Consider the following 20,817-nt stretch of genomic DNA (forward strand, 5'->3'; position numbering starts at 1 on the left):
CCCAACCCCACCCTCTCCAAGTGTAGTTTAATTTTTTTTAGCCAGCACCCCTTATACATACTTTTCTTTTGTTGTTCGTACGCAGCCTGGAGCGCCATCCCTCCTATCCCATCTTTTCGACCCCAACCAGTATTTGACTACTGTTTTCACACACTCAACCCCTATTTCTTCTCCGCACATTAATTCCACCCCAGCATTCGCTGCGCACTGAGGGAGCTCCATCACTGCCTTACCAAATTAACTAATGATTCGTCTCAAGTATACTCTCTAATCCTCTAGCCCCCATACTTCCGCCCCATATATTACCCTGCCGAATACTACTGATCTTAACATTAACCTCAAGGTTTTATAGATAATTCCAGAAAATTTAGCCACTAAAATATTGACTGAGGGTAAGGCCGCCATCCCCTTAATCGTTACCCTTTTAATTTGATCCTCCCATGTCCCTCTTCTGTTTAAAATCATACCTAGATATTCTAACTTATTTACTTGTTCCATCCTCTTTGCCTGTACCATCCAAATCACTTATTCTTTTCTACCTTTATGTTTCTCCATTACTAACCTTTATATTTATCCCCGTTAATTTTCAGGGCCCATTCCTTTGCATTTTCTGACACTGCATTTAAACTTTGCTGCACCCCACCTGCAGTTAATGTCAGCAAAACCACATCGTCTGCAAAAATCAGTCCCGATATCTCCAAACCATTACGCACCGGTGCCGCCCACTTATTCCCGCCGTGTCCATCCAAAATGTCATTAATAAAATAAACAATATCGGGGATAATTTACATCCTTGTTTTAAACCCACCCTACACTCTAATGACCTACACAATCTGTTTTCCTCCAGCTTAACACAGCAACTGACCTCCTTATATATCACCTCCACTGCACGTATCATCATCCCCAAAACCCCAACCTACCCAATTGTTCTACCAACACACTTCTGTTTAATTTATCAAACGCTTTTTTAAAAAGCAATTGCCGCCACAAACACTTTGCCTCGTCCCATACTCATGTATTTCTATGAAATCGTCTTCACTATCATTGTATTGACTACCGGTACCTTTCTTTTTCCTTTTCAAAAACTCCCTTGGTAATCTGAAAAAACGAGTTCTTTTCCGCCCAGTCACTTAATCTGTTAGCTAAAACTACTGTATAAATTTTACTTAGAGAATCTAACCGTGATAAACCCCTATAATTATTCGTGTTGTTTTTGTTACCTTTCTTCTTGTATACTGGACATAAATTCCTGTTTCCCATTCTTTAGGGTAATTAACCCCATCAAAAATCTTGTTAAATATCTTCACTATGCCCTCTATCGTCACCCCAATTTTGCTTACTTCTTTCAAAAACCTATTGTTAATACCATTACATCCTCCCAACGACCTACCCCTGATTTTACCTATCACTCCCATGACTTCTTTTGAAATTTCTTTGTCCAGTTCAAATATCGATACCCCTACCTTTCCAGATAACTTCTTCCCATTCTCTATATACCAAACCATCCCTACACCGGCCCCCGAGTAATTCAATAAAATAGTTCACCCACTGCTATACTTGGTTCCTCAAATCTCCTTCCATCCTTCACTATTAGGTTTATTCTCTCCCAATTTTTTCCATTTTATTCGTCCTACACTATTTATCGCTTTCGTTTGTTCTTTCATACATGACTTTTTCTCACTGATTTTCCTTTTGTAGACTTTCCTTAAATTTCAGAAAACTTCTCTTTCTGTACTGAAACCTTTCATTCTATACACTCTTAACGCACCCATAACCCTATTTCGCACTTCCTCACACTACTTACTGTACCAGTCTTCCCCCTCTAAATTTTTCTGCTCCTGCCTCTGTTAATCTGTGCTATCCTCTTGATTGGGTGTAAAATAAGTTCCAAACACCTATCTATATTGTTTTCCTCCAACGCCTCCTCCCATCCATACCTTACTAATTGAAACTCCTCTTCTATGATCGTATCAAATTCCCGTTCGGCTTTCTCTGTCCATTTATATTTAATATACCCTCTCCCTTGATCATCGTTCTTCTTAACTTCTCTCTTCTTGCCTCGTCCTTTCCTCTTTTTAACAACACCCACACTGCAAAATGATGTGATTCGATCCAATCTTCTACCTCAATCCTTAAAATTGCCTCCAACACATCTTCTGAGATTATTACTACATCAATCACGCTTCCTCCCTGTTCTGTAACATAAGTCAGTTTTCTAGTCCTGTCGCCCTCCTCCCATCCGTTTAGAATATATAAATTTTCCGCTGCACACACTTGTGAAAGTTTATCTCCATAACTGTTTATGCCTTTATCTTCACTTCTTCTACTTTTCCTCATGACCAGAAATTTTTCTCCACTGTACACTGGGCTCTGTTCCCCTATTCTCGCATTCGAGTCTCCAAATAACAACATACCATCTTCTTCTGCAAACTTCCCCCTTAACATACTAATATCCATCAATAACACCTCAAAAAATGTTTATTTGTGTATAAGGAACTCCTAGGATGGCAATATACAAATTATAAACTTACCTTCTTGACCCTCCCTTCTTCGATCCCCATAGTAAATCTAATCCAGATCACTTCTTGCATTTCTGTCTCAATGTCCTCTATTAGTCCACTTATTTCTTCCTTTATTAGAACCACTATTCCTCCAGGGGTTCTTCTCCTTTCTTTTGTATTTATATTTAACCACAAACACGTCCCATGTTATCTCAATCCCTATTTCAAGCCATGCCACAATATCGTAACTTTCTACTATTTCTTTAACCTTTTTATTACCTAATTTGCTTAATAGCCCCTCAATAATCACAACTCCTCTTTTCCAATTTTGTTATAAGTTACCCTCCCCCTTCTAGATTACCTACCCTATTCTTACTTCTTGTTACCATAACCCTCTCACTCTCTGACTCCATTTCTCCTTTTCTTAACAATTCTTTGTCGTTCTCCTCCCTCTTTATCCTCCAAACATTCATACCTTTTACCCCAAATACTTCATACTCATACTTCTTCCTTTGTTCAGGGCTACTTTTCCTTTCTGTTTGCCACGCATCTCACCACCTTTATTGTTCCCTTGTCAACTGCACTCTGTTCTTAAAGATACTTGAGCCTCTCCCTCACACATCACTTCCCTTCTTTCTCATTCGCACTGCGCTGCCCACTTCCCCCTGGGTTGCTCTTATCACTTACTCCACTCGATCCATAACTCGTTCTGCATCCTTCCTTCAACCTTGCATTGGCATCACTTCCATCTCCGTTCTGTCATAATCGTCCATCGCTTTCAATTTTGCCACCTGCCACTCTCAAAACCATATTCCGTTTGACACCACTAGCCGCTGCCATATTATGTGAGCTTTAAACACTTGTTGTCTCGCCCTACATAGATGCCTCTTCAAAGTTTTCATATTTTCACTTCCTTCTTTGTCCAGATCTCCCTTTACCCTGAATTTCTGTCCTTGTAAGTTGCTGATGTTTCTCAACACCATTTCTGCCATTAAAGTAGACAATAACTTTAATCTAATTGGTCTGGGACCTTTAGCTTTACCCACTCTTTCCACATCGTCTATATCCACTTCACTAAAATGTATTTTCATCTTCTTCTGTATGACCTACACCACCTTACAAATTATATCCACCTTGCCTTCCTTCTCATTTTCCTGAACACCATATACAAATATGGATTTCTTAATCCTCTCCTGGTTGCACACTTCTTCTTCCTTCTTCATCTTCAACAACTACTCTTCTGGATATTTTACTTTCCCTTTTAACAGCTCTACATGTTTCTCATTACTACACGTTCTGTTCATCGTTTCTTCTGTCTTTGCTTCTATCCATTTCTCCATATTCCCTATCTCCTTTGATTGCTCCTTTCTCATATCCTTTATCTTTCATCTGGTCCCAAGGGCAGGTTTCTTGTATGACTTCCCTCACTACCTCCTTGATTGATGCCATATCTTCCCAGCTGAAGTTGCCATTGGTATTCGGGCCGGGGATTATTTCTATCCTACCCCAATGACCAGCACATCTATCGCTGCTGCTACCAGTACCATCTCACCCATCTTTCCCAGCTCTTCTTTTTTCTCCAAACCATTCTTGGAATTCTTCTCCTACTTCCACTTCCAACTTTCAATCGTGGCCCGGTACTGTTCCACTCCAACTATACTTCACGGCACGCACTAAACAACACGTCCACTATCTTCGCTTGCTAAAGCTAGACTGTACATGGTAATTGACTTCCGAGCTAACCTTAAAATTAGTTAATGATAAATTCAACTTATACATTTTCTCCTCACTACCTTTCATGATGTCTCAGGTCGTTTCGGTAACATTAATGCAACTGCGAATAGTGTAATTTAATTGATATCATTTTTCCTTTAAAGAATGTAATTACTGCGTGTACATTCCTAATCCGTGTTTGTTTGTGTTTTTATTATGGTTGCTCGCGTTCAACATTCACATTCCGAGGGAGTCGCCTATTATCTCCGTACAAGGCATCTGAATGTGTTTGGCATTCTGTTCGTGATGTGGAATCTGTGTTTTGCTGTTTTAAATCTGTAATTATCTGAACTTTGGAGGAAATGGTAAGTCACTGTCCATGATATACTATTTCAGTTTGTAGTCAATATACGTTTTGTCGGAGGTAAGTCGTGTGCTAACCGAGCGAATGTTTTAAAGCTATATCATCACATTGCTTGAGGCGTATTCTGAAATTCTTATATGATAAATTTCAATATGTGTTCATTAATTTAAAGTTTTCTCGATCCGTGCGTTGCGATTGTAAAATCTGCATGATCACCTGTTGCTTTAGGCTATGTCTAGTGTGTCATTGAATCGTCGTGTTTCTTCCCGTGTGTCTTCGCGCTTATCTTTCGAACAGATGATGTACGTGACTGTTGAAAACAGCAGATGCTGGACAAGTTTCGAGTTTGCGCGCACTATTCCATCACCAAAATTAACTCGTGTCGTATTCTTCCTATTCTTCTTACATATTACGTAATTTAAAATTTGGTAGTTGTACAGGTTATCATGTACGAGTTTAACTGGAATTTTCAGAATCTATTTCGGAAAATTATGAGAAACAAATGGTAGGATAAACATCGTAATTCTTCCGACGAATGTTTTGAATGTTTATGCTATTTTGCAAATGTGTTGTTTCGGTAAATTATTTTACGAATTTCAAACTTCGTTTCTAGTCTCCTGCTGTGCAAGTGTATTTCATTTGGCATTATTGATCATACCGGTATGTGTTTAACATTTTCTGCTGCGTCATGTTTTGGCTCAGTGTTGTCTAAATTTCTGGCCGTCAACCTTTTTACATTACATGTGTTGTATTGTATTTCGTTCTTCTACTGCATCTTGGTTCGATTCTGAGTAAGTATGGGATTACATAGGGCGTTCCTAGTCAGTTTCTAAATTGTTCAATCAGGTAGGAGATTATGGGGCCTCGGAATCTGTCCGAAAATTTTCTTCGATCATCGCTTGAGCTTTTCTATCGTGCAATTTTCTATTTCCTTGTCGTGTATTTTTTATTATCTCGTGTATTCATATATTTGCTAGGGAAGGTTCTATGAGGACTTGGATAGTCTCGCAGGGTGCCACGATGCTCACCACATTATTATACCAGGTAACGCTGAGGACGTAATGGCAAATTTTGAAGGGTTATGAATGTGTACCTGTGCTTACGACATACTTGAAGTCTGGCGTTCATCTGATAAGAGATACTTTTAAATCTTTCCCTTAGTATTAGATGATTTGACGTAGTGTATTGCCCATTAAGTGTTGTGAACTGTGCGCTAGGAGGATTTTCTCCAAACGTTTGGTTTCTTTATCATTATCCTGAGCTGTTTATTGAATTTACATCCCAGATCATTAAGATTTGTTCGTCAGTACTCTAAATTCGTCGTAAAATTCTGAGGTAAATTTACAGGTGTTACGGTTCAGTAAGGATCTTTAATTCATAATCCTTAATTACTCTATTTTTATTTTCATGGTGTTTAGTTTCATCAGTTTCGAAATTGCTGTGCCTTCTAAATTAATTTACACAGTTTTCTCGATCATGGGGTCCTATGAGCTGAGTAAGATTTCTAAATTCGGTACCGACACGTGTCATATCTCTCCGTCCATAATTTGTAAATAGTTTTGTGAATGTGATGTATTTGTCCTGGGTGCCTTGCGAAAGCAAATGAATTGAGACTTGGGACTTAAGGTGATGAAGGTTTATCGCCCTCCTGGGAGTACAATACTGGCCCTAAGGTAGTCTCGTGTCGTATGATGAAATCAAGTAGTATTGAAGGTTATGTTTTGCATTTTTCTTCTGTTGGTACTTCACGATTTGGGGTCATCGCACTGGTGTGTTTAGATGTAATGTTTCCTTGTATTGTTGTTCGTTGTAGGATAGATTTGCATGGTAATGGTGGTGTGTCATGCTGTAATCTGATATTTCCTGGTACGAAGGTGTTATTTGTACCTTTTTATTTTCTATATCAGTTAGTCGGATTTTTGTATGTGCACTCTTGTACTATTTTCATTTTTTTCATTTGGATACTCCTCTTAACTGTAAATTTCATGTGATCTTCAATTTAGTATTCAGGCTTGAGTTGCATTTTAGTGTTTGGTGATAACACGTGCTCCGTAATGTGACTTTTATCAGTACTAAAATGTTAAAGTAATGTGCACGATGGCAAGGTGAAGTGGATAGTGACTTACCCAGCTCAATTTGTGGGCAATGTTGCAAGCTACAGTAATAAATTGTGACTATCACTCCGGTATGGATTTTTTTTTGCAACATTCAAAATTTAGCCTCCAAATTGTTTTCCCTTCTGGAAAGTAAGCTTGCACTTAGGTTGATAACTTCAAGTTAAATTCGAATATTAAATGAGGATATGGTTAGTAAATTACTTTGCCCTAAATGGTCAAGTTTTGTGTGTGTAGCATTTCAGTTTGTAATGAATGTCTAGTTTTTGTAATTTGATTTATTACCTGGAGGATGTTTTCTCTTCTGCGCTGGCCTGTCATACATGCTGTGCTCAAATTGTTTGGTAGTAAAGTGTGTGTAAAAGGATTTTTGAATCGTAATGTGTTTGTACAGTATCCTCGTTAACATATGTTTTTCCTAGTAGATGCATTTCTTTCTTTAAATATTGGTTATGTAAGATCTTAGTTTTATACTGTAACCTTGTGGGTCTGGGGTAAACTCCTATAGATTTTCATTTTTATCTTTTATGTTTTTAAAAAATTTATGAATAGTGCCTTCACTGGGTTTCTGGTATACCAAATCCCAAGTGTTGGAGGGAGTCTCCTGAAGGAGCTTTATTTGAGCCACCGGTTATGTGACGCTAATTTAATTACTAGAGTAAAATAAGCTAAAAAATAGAAAACACCCTTGACTTCTTCAGTTCTTCATCAAAACACTTCAGAATGGTTGGACGCTGGCCTTGCCTCATCTACTGTATACCCCTTTTCGATGCGTATTTACTTTTGTTGCAGTTGCTGCAAAAATGTTGGTCCACCTGGTGGGCAAACTGCTGTGCCTGTTTGGATGCCGTAATAAATTACTTGGTCGCTACTATCCAATTCTGGCACCGAGTTGTTGGAATGTTCCAGCTTGCGGCAGTTACACCATACTGCGCGATACAATACTATCTGTTTCCAGTCAGTTTATTAGATGGGTGAGCAGGGCTGAAGGTTACCAGAAAGCCGTGGTTTGACTGAAAGTGTATGGAAGTTTGTTGGCAGCCGACTAGTGTCAGCAGCTACATAAGTCAGAAAAACCAGAGGTCAAGATGGAATACTGCAAAGCATAATGAACGTTCCAGTTGAGAACGGCATCAAGATGTCAGTGATGTGTCGTGTGCGCCTTACTCCCCAGAACTTATTAAATTAATTGAGCCCTGGTTCAATTATAAGCAGGAGGAGGATGTGACTTGTGGCCAAATTTCCAGTTAATTTAAAAAAATAAAAAGTCAGTTTCGAGCATAGTTCGAGGTTGTGAGGTGGAGGATATGGCCGGAGTTGGGGCATCAGTGGGGAAATTATCCAAGTCCCTTTAATTATTGTGTTGAAAAGTTCATTTATTGTTAAAATTGTATATATAAGATATTTCTTTCGGAAGAATTATGTTTTTTTAATTATGAACGTTTTGAAATTTGTAAGCATTAGGTTTGGAAAAAATTTGTGTTTAAAATATGATTGGAAGTTCTGAAATTTTGTATCTAAATTTTGAGGCAGCTTGTACTTACACGTGCCGTTCTTGGTGACGAAATTAGTGTCGCGTAAAAAATTATCTCGAATTTTAGGAACCGGACATGAAAAGAACTCTGATTGCTAGAAATTACACAACATTTAATTGGTGAATGTTAATGTCTGTAGTAAATTCTTTGGTCTGATTGGTTAGTTTGTGCTTGCACCATTTCTGGTCCTTTGATCTCATCCGCTCCTTCATTGGAGTGAAGTTGAGATCCGCGTCTTTTGCTTCTGACCAGCCGAGAGAGGGGACGCGCTCTCCAAGTCCCGTCATGGGATGCCGGCCTCGGGGTAAGCTTTATTTCTTCTTTTTTCGGGTATTAACTTAATTTAATTGTAATTTTTCCTTTATACTTAGGAGTTTACCGTAGAATTTCGCATTCGCCATTTAATAATTGAATTGACTTAGTTCTTCAGCCAAGCACCATATTTTAACTTTGGAGGCAATTCCCTTTTCCTTTTGTTAAAGGAAAACTTGTAATTAACATGTAATAACTTTTATTTTGTTAAAAGAAACATTGTATTTAACATATAATTTAGTGTTCCTCGTGTTTGCCTCCGGTAGTTCAGCGTCACTAATAGAGTTATGTTCGTCCTTCCTTGTTTATATTGGTTTTGTTAGTTTATTAAAATGGAATTTATCTTTTATAAGTAATACGATCCAGCTACCTCATAGGGTTTCCATGCCGCTTCCCACGTCCTCGGAGAGTCGTCAAGTATCCTAACTTGTTTATGTTTTATGTTGTTACGAGTCTGTGAACCTTGTGAGTGCCCTAACGTTTTACTGTGTTTTTCTATATATATAAAAGCAAGTCGGTCTGGAGCGATGTATATATAAATATTTAAAAAAGAAAAAAGACGTGAATTAATGAGGCACTTCCAGAAATCTGTGAAATTTGAAACTTGGTACGGTAGAAGCTGATGACCCCAGGATCCCTAGAAAAATCGAAAATTCTCAAAATTCCCTCAAGGGGGCACGCTGGGGTCTCAAATGTTTGGCTCAGCTTAAATACGCAGTCGTATAAGGTATCCAAAGCGACAACCTATAGGTTTCGTGGGCTAAAAATATTTTCAGGAATTTCCTAATTTTTATCCCCCGTCCCCCAAATCAAGATGGCGGCACATCCTGCCAGACGAGGTAGAAAATTGAAATTTGGTGAAATTAGCTTTTAGTCCCTAGCCGACGGAAAAACACCAAGATGTTCGAATTTTTCACGTTTTACCCCCAAAGATATCAAAATATGGAGGCAATTTTAATGACTGTGAAGACATTCCTTTTGAGCTATTTTTTGGCTAAACGGTAAGTCGTATCACAAAACGGATGGCACAATCCCGCTTCAATTATGAGTGATCTACAACATTGGTCCTATGACTTTTCGTCGCATCTCTCTCCCTTACACTTTAGATTTGGCCGTATTTCTGGATTGTTCCTAAATTTGGTGATTTTTACAAGTATATTTCATTGTTTGACACACTTTTTCCAATGATAGGATCATCAAGTTAGGGGAACACAATGGTACGATTAGGGGCCATGTGTGGACCAAATTATATGATTCTATCCTATACATAAGTGTGCAAAAAGTAATGTAAAACGTTAAATAGCACCCAAATTTCACCCTATACTAATTTTTGACCTCAATTTACCCCCTAAATATGGAAGATACGAGGTGATGGTTCAGAAAGAAACTTGTAGAGCGATACATGAGGCGTCTGATGCCGCAAACCGTTTGTTAATATCATGCATCGTTTAGGAGTTATGAATCTCGAAGTGGAGGTCTGCACTTTTCAACGTGCTCATGCTTATCCCTCATCTATCTATATAAAAGCAAGTCGGTCTGGAGCGATGTATATATAAATATTTAAAAAAGAAAAAAGACGTGAATTAATGAGGCACTTCCAGAAATCTGTGAAATTTGAAACTTGGTACGGTAGAAGCTGATGACCCCAGGATCCCTAGAAAAATCGAAAATTCTCAAAATTCCCTCAAGGGGGCACGCTGGGGTCTCAAATGTTTGGCTCAGCTTAAATACGCAGTCGTATAAGGTATCCAAAGCGACAACCTATAGGTTTCGTGGGCTAAAAATATTTTCAGGAATTTCCTAATTTTTATCCCCCGTCCCCCAAATCAAGATGGCGGCACATCCTGCCAGACGAGGTAGAAAATTGAAATTTGGTGAAATTAGCTTTTAGTCCCTAGCCGACGGAAAAACACCAAGATGTTCGAATTTTTCACGTTTTACCCCCAAAGATATCAAAATATGGAGGCAATTTTAATGACTGTGAAGACATTCCTTTTGAGCTATTTTTTGGCTAAACGGTAAGTCGTATCACAAAACGGATGGCACAACCCCGCTTCAATTATGAGTGATCTACAACATTGGTCCTATGACTTTTCGTCGCATCTCTCTCCCTTACACTTTAGATTTGGCCGTATTTCTGGATTGTTCCTAAATTTGGTGATTTTTACAAGTATATTTCATTGTTTGACACACTTTTTCCAATGATAGGATCATCAAGTTAGGGGAACACAATGGTACGATTAGGGGCCATGTGTGGACCAAATTATATGATTCTATCCTATACATAAGTGTGCAAAAAGTAATGTAAAACGTTAAATAGCACCCAAATTTCACCCTATACTAATTTTTGACCTCAATTTACCCCCTAAATATGGAAGATACGAGGTGATGGTTCAGAAAGAAACTTGTAGAGCGATACATGAGGCGTCTGATGCCGCAAACCGTTTGTTAATATCATGCATCGTTTAGGAGTTATGAATCTCGAAGTGGAGGTCTGCACTTTTCAACGTGCTCATGCTTATCCCTCATCTATCTATATAAAAGCAAGTCGGTCTGGAGCGATGTATATATAAATATTCAAAAATTAAAACAGACGTGAATTAATGAGGCACTTCCAGAAATCTGAGAAATTTGAAACTTGGTATGGGAGAAGCTGAGGACCCCAGGATCCCTAGAAAAATCGAAAATTCTCAAAATTCCCTCAAGGGGATACGCTGGGGGCCTCAAATTTTTGGCTCAGCTTAAATACGCAGTCGTATATTGTATCCAAAGCGACAACCTATAGGTTTCGTGGGCTTAAAACATTTTCAGGATTTTCCTAATTTTTATCCCCCGTCCCCCTAAATCAAGATGGCGGTACATCCTGCCAGACGAGGTAGAAAATTGAAATTTGGGAAATTATATCTTTTAGTCCCCAACCGACGGAAAAATTCCAAGATGTTCAAATTTTTCACGTTTTACCCCTAAAGATATCAAAATATGGAGGCAATTTTAATGACTGTGAAGACATTCCTTTTGAGCTATTTTTTGGCTAAACGGTAAGTCGTATCACAAAACGGATGGCACAACCCCGCTTCAATTATGAGTGATCTACAACATTGGTCCTATGACTTTTTGTCGTATCTCTCTCCCTTACACTTTAGATTTGGCCGTATTTCTGGATTGTTCCTAAATTTGGTGATTTTTACAAGTATATTTCATTGTTTGACACACTTTTTCGAATGATAGGATCATCAAGTTAGGTGCACACAATGACACGATCAGGGGCCATGTGTGGACCAAATTGTATGATTGTATCTTATACATAATTGTGCAAAAAGTAATGTAAAACGTTAAAAATGCACCCAAATTTTACCCTATTCTAACTTTGAACTCAATTTACCCCCTAAATATGGAAGATACGAGGTGATGGTTTAGAAAGAAACTTGTAGAGCGATACATGAGGCGTCCGATGCCGCAAACCGTTTGTTAATATCATGCATCTCGAAGTGGAGGTCTGCACTTTTCAACGTGCCCTTTCTTCCCCCTCATCTTATAAATAAAGTTGTAGGGGGTCCGCTGTCTGCAATTTCGTTTGTTTTGCCAATTTTTCAGATATTTATCTGTTTTAGGTCAACTCAAGACCGAATCGGTGGTTTTTACTTTTCGTGTCTGTCTGTTTGTTTGTTTGTTCTACCATCACGGCAAAACGGCTGGATAGATTTCAACCAAACTTCATATTTGGAGTATACTCACCCCGAGGATGTTTTCTATATGCATTTCATCTTAAAATCCTTTACTGGACGGGGGTTTATAGGAAAACCAGAACGGTTTTCCTCCATTTTCTCTTATACTATTGATTTCCTGTAAACTCCTTGGACCGTACGTGAAATGTCTCTTCATTACAAACAACTTTCGTTATGTTCATAATTTACCTTACTATTCAAATGATGGAGAAATTTACTGTTTTCTGCGGGTATCATGGTCTGCGTGTGTGACCGACAGACCGACAACGAACCTACAGGTTACCATGGCAACGTCTCTGACTGCTTGCCAGCAGGGAAGTAACGTATTGCCATTTTCCTCATCATACCTTTAAATTCATGGTTGTTCCTTGGGTAGAAGGCAAGAGAGGGCGTCAATCGGCCATTCTGCGGGATATTGGCGGAATATCGTTGGAGTTTATAACCGTCCTCGAATAGCTTAAGTAATAACACCATTAGTCATCTTATCTGTTGACCTAAGAATGCCTGCGCCTGAATTTCTCCTGTTACCTCTTTCATATATCCATAACTCACACCAGCATAATTTATTGATGGGCATTTGATTTTCCAATACATTCACTAGGTATTTACATATTTGTCATCATCCGGCTCTCCTCAGTTTTAATCCATTTTCTATTAATTTCAACTTTCTTTACTGAATTATTTTCTTCCTTAATTACACCGTATGTATGCGAGTGCTAATCCCGAAAGCTTGACACTCTTTCCTTTGAGGAAATATTCTAAGCTATGCAAATGTATAATTTTCGGCCCCGGAAAATATCGAAATATGGATGCAATTTTAACGACGGTGCACACCTTCGTTTCGGGATAATTGGTGGCTAATCTGTAAGTCTTATCACAAATCAGAAAGCACTATCGCCTGTCATTTTGGAGAGATCTACAACTTTGGTCCTATGACTTTTTATCGTATTTCTATTCCTTATACGTTAAATAGCGCTGTATTTCTCGATTTCAAGTTAATTTTGTACTTTCACACGTATATGTTAACATTAATTTGGCACACTTATAGGAATGATATAATCATGACATTCGGCACGCAAATTGGCATGACCAGTGGCGATGTGATAGCCAAATTTTATGATTCTATCTGTCACATGACTATCACAAATATAAAGTAGTATGCGAAAACTGTACAAAATTTCACACCCAATGTTTCTAACTCAACCTAACCCATAAATATAGAAGATACGAGAATATGTCATGGGACCAACCATGTAGAACATTGAAAGAGGCGTCTGATGGTGAGGTCCGTTTGCAGATATATCGCAGAGTTTCAAAGCAGTAACTCTCGAAATAAAGGTCTGCACTTCTAGAGTGTGTCTGTACATTGACTATTTTGGCGACATTTCTGTACAGTTATCCGTTTCAGGTGTAATAATGACCAACTGCATATTTTTAGCTTTGGTGTCTGTTTTTCTGTTTGTCTGTCTGTTTGTCTTTAACTTGGAAACTACTGGATATATTTACACCAAAATTCATATTTAGAATCCACCTGTGCTTGGGTAGGTTTCAGGACCAATTTTGTTTCTAAATCCATGAAATGACTGGGGGGTTTATACGAAACCGAAACCGTGATTCTGCACTCCAACAAAATATACACAACCAAACTAATAGAAATCTTACCTGCCTTAATGGAAATTAATTTTTAAACCTTTTTTCTCATGTGCATCATTTCGGTAACAGGATTTATAAGGGAGATATCATCAACCGAACTTAAATTAAAAACGGTCGCGTGTTGAGCGTATTTCTTACAACTTGAAAACTATTGAAGATACTTGAACCAAACTTTATATTTAGCATCCACCTTTCCAAAGGTAGATTTCAAAGGTCAATAACATTTCCTGTTCCTGGAATGGACTGGCGGTTTATAGGGAACCGAAATGGTGAATTTACTCTTCCACAATATATATACAGTACATGACCAACCTGACTTCAAAACGACCAAATTTGTTGGAAATCCATTTCTAAAACATTTTCGACAGAAAGATTAATAAGGGAGATATCATGAATGGTCGGTTTTGCAGGGTAAGTCCAACAGACATAGACCAAAAGGTGTTGTACGTGTAGCAGATTCCTTATTTATCTATATAAGTAAAATCCTAACGACTGTGTGCCTGTACATTGACTATTTTGGCGAAATGTTCGCACAGCTACGCTTTTAAGTGGTAATAATAACAACCATCTGCATAATGTTTTGGTTCAGTTTCCTAAAATTCCTAATTTTAACCCTCCTCGCCCAAAATCCACATTGCGGCATAATCTGCCAGACAAACATGAAAACAGAAATTTGGCAAAATTATACGTTTTTGCCTGTAACGGACAGAACATTTCCAAGAGCTTTAAATTTTTCACTTTCCCCCGAAGAATATCGAAATATGGAGGCAATTTTAATGATGGTGCAGATCTTCGCGAAGTCCTATCACATAGGGGAAGGCACAATCTCCGTTCAATTTGGACTGATTTACAACCTTGGTCTTATGACTTTTTGTTGTATTTGTATCGGTTTTACTTTTGATTTTTGTATATTTCTCGATGTTAAGTAAATTTGGACTTTTCACATGCATAATTCATACTTTCAATCACTTATAAGAAAGATAGAACCATCAAACCCTACACGAAATTGGCCCACCCAGTAGACATATGTGAGCCAAATGCTAAGTATGTAGCTGTCACATTATTATCTGAAAACTAATGCAATGTGAGATAATCTTACAAAAATGTTATCCTATTCAACGTTTCTAACTCAATCTGACCAATGAATAGATCAGATATCATACGACAAGCCACTTAGGCCGCTAAATCTGACGTCTTATGGTACAATCCTTTGTCGATATGACGTACCGTTTTGCAGCAGTCAATCTGTAAATGAAGGTTTGCAATATTTTAAGCACGCATATACTTTCGTATGCCGATCTATATACAGGATGTTAGGTGTATACGTGCAGATATTTCTTGTAGCAATAGAGAACGATGTGACGAACCACTATATATCAAACTTTTAGTAATCCGCGGAAGTTATTTTCGAGAGCAAAGGGATACGATGTTTTTTGGAATAGGTAGTATGCCTTGTTCTGTGAATGAATAGCCTTCCGTTGATAACAGGCAAGTCACGCACCATCAGTGCCAAACCGGTTTCTGTTTATGTTTCAGAGCAAATGTACTACCGTAACAGCTGAACGCTAATGCAATGCCACGAAATGTTACGTAATATACTTGTCAAACTGGTTTTATGATTACGAGCAACTGAACTACGATAACAGCCGAAGGCTGCTACCGGTGTACGTACCTCCATTTCGTGCTTCCTGCCGGGTTGTATGGCTCAGATGATTGAGGTGCTGGCCTTTTGACTCCAACCTCGCAGGTTGGAACCTGGGTCAGTCCGGTGGTATTTGAATGTGCTCAAATACGTCACACTCGTGCCGGTAGATTTAGTGACACGTAAATAGAACCCCTGCGGGACTAAATTCCGGCACCACATCGTCTCCGAAAACCGTAAATGTAACGCAAATACCATTATTATCATCATTATTATTATTGACTACTCGCCAAGAATGTCTGCCCAGAAAATACTTCTCATCGTTTATAATTATGGATCTCGACAGTTGTATAATGTCCTAAATATGATGATTTTCAAAATTGGCTGTACGTCGCACCGACACAGATAGGTCTTATGGTGACGATGGGACAGAAAAGGTGTAGAAGTGAGAAGGAAGCATTCGTGGCCTTAATAAAGGTTCAGCTCCAGCATTTTCCTGGTGTGAAAATGGGAAACCACGGAGAACCATTTTCAGGGTTGTCGACAGTGGTGTTCGAACCCAGTATCTCCCCAATGAAAGTTCACAATTTCGCGCCCCTAACCGCACGACCAACGTATTCCAAGCTCTAATGCTGGGCTGAGTATCTCGGACGATAGGGCGCTGGTATTCTGATCCCATCTTGGCAGGTTCGATGGAGGCTCAATTCGGGGGTATTTGAAAGTGCTGAAATACGCCAGTTTCGTGTCTGTAGATTTACTTGCATTACAAAAAGTCCTGCGGTCCGGCGCCTCGGGGTCTCCAAAACCCGTCAAAGTAGTTATTAGGACGTAAAACATTACATTATTATTTCGTGCTTACAAACGAAAAGCATATGTATAATGGTAAAATAAAGCATAACTTACTGCTTCTTTTTCAGTGCTTAATAAATTTATCAAAATAAAAGTGGCCAGTCTGAGTTGCTCAGACGGTTAAAGCACTGGTTTCTTGGTTTCAACTTAACAGGCTCGATATTGGGTCAATCCGGTGGTATTCAAAGGTGCTCAAATACGTCAGCCTCGTGTCGGTAGATATACTGGCACGAAAAAGAACTCCTGCGGGACTAAATTACAGCGCCTCAAGAAACAGTACGAGTAGTTAGTGGGACGTAAAGCAAATAACATTACCGGTATTATTATTATTATTATTATTATTATTATTATTATTATTATTATTATTATTATTATTCAGTCTTATTATTATTGCTACTACTCATATTGAACTTCTTCTTATTACTCTTTTTCTTCGTCAGATTATTATTATTATTATTATTATTATTATTATTATTATTATTATTATTATTCACCTGTTCATATTTTCGTCTTATTCCTCTTTTTACTCTCAAGTCGTATACTTGTTATTCATATTTGATATTTTGTTATTAATATTACTGTTATTTTTATATTATTATTGTTATTTTTATTATTTAGATTTAGTTTATTTCGTTTATTTGTAACTTCTCTTTAGCTTCAAGTGACACAATATTTTTTCCGTCTTTAATTCTCCGTTTGTGTCGTGTGGCGGTGTACATCTATGTTTCTGTCCTGTGCTTCAAGACAGTGCTGCAAGATCTGTGTTTGTTTCCCCAGCCCGGGTTGCGTTTCGTTTCTCATGTGTCACAGTTACATCTTACGTTCTGTTACATATTTAAGTTTGACCTTGTGATACATCGCCTTTAATCTGCTCTGTAGCCTTTAAGAGTGTAGCATGGTCAATGACTTCAGTGCTTGTTTTGTTCACATGTCTGGACTAAGAACTCGTCTCACTCGGCCCAGCAAGTTCAAGGCCAACCACTTCTCTCTGTTTGTTTGTTTATTCACCCATGTATGTATGTCAACATTGTACTTTGTCAACATTGTACTATGTCAACATCGTACCATGAAAATTTACTCAATAAACGGGGTGTTTGGGGGATATCTGTCCTGGGTGGGGTGCTTTGTGAGCCTCTTCTGGGGTCCGTGTTGTTGCTGCGTATATCTCTCTGCGCGGTCAGGTATTTACTAACAGGGCAGAGGATCTCGATGTTAGGCCCCTTTAAACAACAAGCATATTTACTAACATATTCAATTCAATGTATTGTATGTACAAGACATACGTCCAACTTGAAATATTTCATCCTCACAACTCTACTTCCTTACTACATGGCCCAAGAGCTACACGTATAGCAAACGGCCCACCCACTCCTCCACGAGGTGTGGGAATGAAAAAACTAATTTGATTGAATTTTTTCCTATGTCAGTAGTGATGAATATAACACAAGCATTTTATTGAATTTTTATACGTGGTGATGATGATGATGATGTTTGCTGTTTTGAGGTCATCGGCCCTTAAAAGCGCGTGTCTTTTGTTTTAACTCGTAGTGAATAAGAAACAAAATATAAATTGCTCGAACACACGTAAAAAACCAAAATCACATGCAGTGTAGAATTGAGGAACTGCCAAAATGCGTTCAAGGTCAATGTCTAGCGTTTTAACAAGCACATCTTCCCTGTGTTGTATTCAGCTTTCGGCACGTACAAGTCGCTCGCGCACTGAAACTCTCGATTTATAATTTTTGTTACCGGTGCTTCAATTTCCCTGCTCAGATTTATGAGAATATCTAACTATCGAGACTCAACATACTACATCGATACTGTACTGTACTCCCAAGCTATTTCGGTGCAGAAATGGCGTAACATCTGACATACCAAAGCGAAACTCGTAGCAATTATTCACAGTGACCACCCTGGGCTTCTCTGCAGGCTTCACTTCTCCGAATCCAGTTGCGACGCATTCGAGATAAGGAACCTGTGTTGTTCAGAATATCCTCTGGTGCCTAAAAAATACGTTTACGGAGGTCATCCGAAGTGGTTACTTTAGTTCAGTATACTTTGTGTTTCATGTCCCGCCAGACATAACAATCCACTGGAATAAGGTCTGGAATAAGGGCTGGCCAATTGATAGTTCCACATCGTCCTGTCTACCGTTGAGGAAATGTCGGCACCATCGTGTAAAATCCACGTGGTTCTGCGTAGTCGACGCAACACATCCTCTGAATGCTCCAGTAACGTACTGTATCTACAGGAGCAAGATAACATTAATAAAAAGATGTAACCGACCTCCAACTACACCCATCCAGATGTTAATTAGAACCGGTGCTGGAAATCGCCTTGTCCTATTGAATGGGGATGTTCCATAGCTCATGAGTGGGGTATAGTGGGTTCGAACCCCTCTGTTGGCAGCACTAAAGATGGTTTTCCGTGGTTTGCCATGTTCACACCAGGCAGGCTGTAACGTCATGAAGGCCAAGGTCGCTTCCTTTCCGACACTAGCCCGTTCCCATCCCATCGTCACCATAAGGAAAGCTACACCGATCAAATGTATGCAAGCAAGGTGATTGGTACCGGTCTGAGTGTCTGAGACGGTTGAGGTCCTGACCTTCCGACCTCCAACTTGGTAGGTTCAATCTTGGCTCAGTCTGATTGTATTTGATGGGGCACACATACGTCAGCCTCGTGTCGTAGAAATACTGGCACGTAAATGAACTCCTGCGATATTAAATTTCGGCACCTCAGGGTCTCAGAAAACGGTAAAAATAGTCAGTGGGACGTAAAGCAAACTAACTCAAATAAAAATACGATTGGTCAAAGAAACAGACCTCCCTCTGAATCCATCCACATGGGGCTAGAGAGGGAAGGTGAAGTATGGAATCAGGTAGTTAGTAAATTTAAAAAATGTAATGGATCTCCCACACTGTGCAGCCAGTGCGGAAGCAAGGTTAATGTTCAATGAATGCATAACGGTAGATATGATAAGGGAGTGATAAGTTACTGTTTGCATGATGGCAATCATAATTAGCGGTCATAAACATTTTAGTGAAAAACGGAAGGGAATGTATAGGTACTTTAAGGCAGGAACAGGTTCCCGGAAGGACTTTCCAAGAATCATTAATGAACAACGGGAGTGTTTATGTGAGGATCTTCAAAAGGTTTAAGTATTCAGTCAGCAAAATGTAAAGATTGTTGGTTACAAGGATAACGTCCAGATAGAGGAGGTGACTAATGCTAAACAAGTATTAAAATTTACCTATGATAACAGTGGCATTTACAATAAGGTACCACATTTGAAAACCAGAAAAGCAGCTGGAATTGATAAGATTTCTGGGGTTATACTAAAGACAATGGGTTGGGATATATTACCATATCTGAAGTATTTATTTGACTATTGTTTGCATGAAGGAGCTATACCAAATGAATGGAAAGTTGCAATAGAAGCTCCTGTGTACAAAGGAAAGGGTGATAGACATAAAGCTGAAAATTACAGGCCAGTCAGTTTTACATGCATTGCATGTAAGTTAAGGGAAAGCATTCTTTCTGCTTATGTTAGTCAGGTTTGCGAAATTAATAACTGGCTCGATATAAGGCAGGTCGGATTTAAGGAGTGTTAGTCCACTGAAGCTCAACTTGTACGATTCCAGCAAGATATAGCAGATATCTTGGATTCAGGATGTCAAATGAACTGTGTCGCGATTGATCTGTCAAATGCACTTGATAGGTGGATCATGCGAGACTACTGGCAAACATGAGTGGAAAAGGCCAAGGCAAAGAAGTGACTGAATGGATTGCTATATTTCTAGAAAATAGATCTCAGTGAATTAAATTAGGTGAAGCTTTATCAGACCCTGTAAAATTAAGAGGGGAATTCCTCAAGGCAGTGTTATTGGACGCTTACGTTTACTTATATATATAAATGATGATGACTAAAGAAGTGGAATCAGAGATAAGGCATTTGCGGATGATGTTATTCTGTATGGAGTAATAAACAAGTGACAAGACGGTGACCAACTGCAAAATGACCTCGATAATGTTGTGAGATGGACAGCAGGCAATGGTATGGTGATAAACGGGTTTAAAAGTCAGGTTGTGAGTTTCACAAATAGGACAAGTCTTTTAAGTTTTAATTACTACGTTAATGGGGTGAAAGTTCCTCCTGGGGTCATTGTAAGGACCTACCAAGGTTTTAATATAAGTAAAGATCTGCATTAGGGTAACCAGTATAACATAAATATGATTGTAAATAATGGTATAGATCTCTGCAGATTCATATGAGGGTATTTAGGTGTTGTAGTAAGGATGTAAAGGAGAGGACATTTAAGTATCTGGTAAGACCCCAAATAGAATATGGTTCCTGTGTATGGGACCCTCGCCAGGATTACTTGATTCAAGAACTGGAAAAATCAAAG

Source organism: Anabrus simplex, chromosome 7 (genome assembly GCF_040414725.1).
Source record: "Anabrus simplex isolate iqAnaSimp1 chromosome 7, ASM4041472v1, whole genome shotgun sequence".
Lineage (NCBI taxonomy): Eukaryota > Metazoa > Arthropoda > Insecta > Orthoptera > Tettigoniidae > Anabrus > Anabrus simplex.